Here is a 745-nt window from a genome sequence, read left to right on the forward strand (position 1 = left end):
TGTATCATCTTCTCATCTTCTGCTTAATGAGACAGACTTTTTGTAAAATGGTTTCTTCCACACGTGAACTATATACTGGGCAATAAGGACTGTCTTACCACATGCTTTCCCATATTTATTCTACTTACAAGCAGTCTCTGTTATATCAATCCTCTTTGGTAGGAAAAAGACAACCATTTCCATAAATTATATTTGAGAATTTATTTTATAGTACTCATGTATATTTCAAATATTGGTACTGATCTATCATAAGAAATATGGTTCTTTCTCCTTAATATGTTACTGTAGCAATTTACATTAATATTTTTGAAAGCTGAGTGGATTTATTTTGTTCTTTTATGCTTCCCTTTTCTTTAATACCTTTAACAATATTCAAAATATTTACCTCCTGTCTTCCAATAATTTTACACTGAAAGATTTCCATGTGTCAATTGTTTTCCCTGTCCTTTTTCTCTTTTCTTTCTTATAACAGTAGGTATTACGTACTGTTCCTTTGATAATGTCAACAGTTTTCTAGATCATCTATTGGCATAAGTCAAAAGAACTCTTGTCACTTGAGAAATGTTACTTAGAAAGTACTTGTAGACAATGAAAATATATATTAATTAATTACCCTAAACATGTCATCTCGTAGGACCCTTAAAAAATATATACCCATTTTTTCACACTCTTATCCCAGGAAAACATTTCTTTTTTCTTTCTTTCTTTCTTTCTTTCTTTCTTTCTTTCTTTCTTTCTTTCTTTA

At 29.5% G+C, this 745-nt stretch overlaps 1 long non-coding RNA gene across 1 annotated transcript in view; it reads right to left on the reverse strand.

The window, feature by feature from the left end:
* The window catches only part of LOC106734962 (uncharacterized), a 2,246-nt gene that overhangs the window by 787 nt on the left and 714 nt on the right, over positions 1 to 745 (reverse strand). The window lies entirely within an intron of this gene.

This window comes from Tupaia chinensis, unplaced genomic scaffold (genome assembly GCF_000334495.1).
Source record: "Tupaia chinensis unplaced genomic scaffold, TupChi_1.0 Scaffold000268_1, whole genome shotgun sequence".
Lineage (NCBI taxonomy): Eukaryota > Metazoa > Chordata > Mammalia > Scandentia > Tupaiidae > Tupaia > Tupaia belangeri.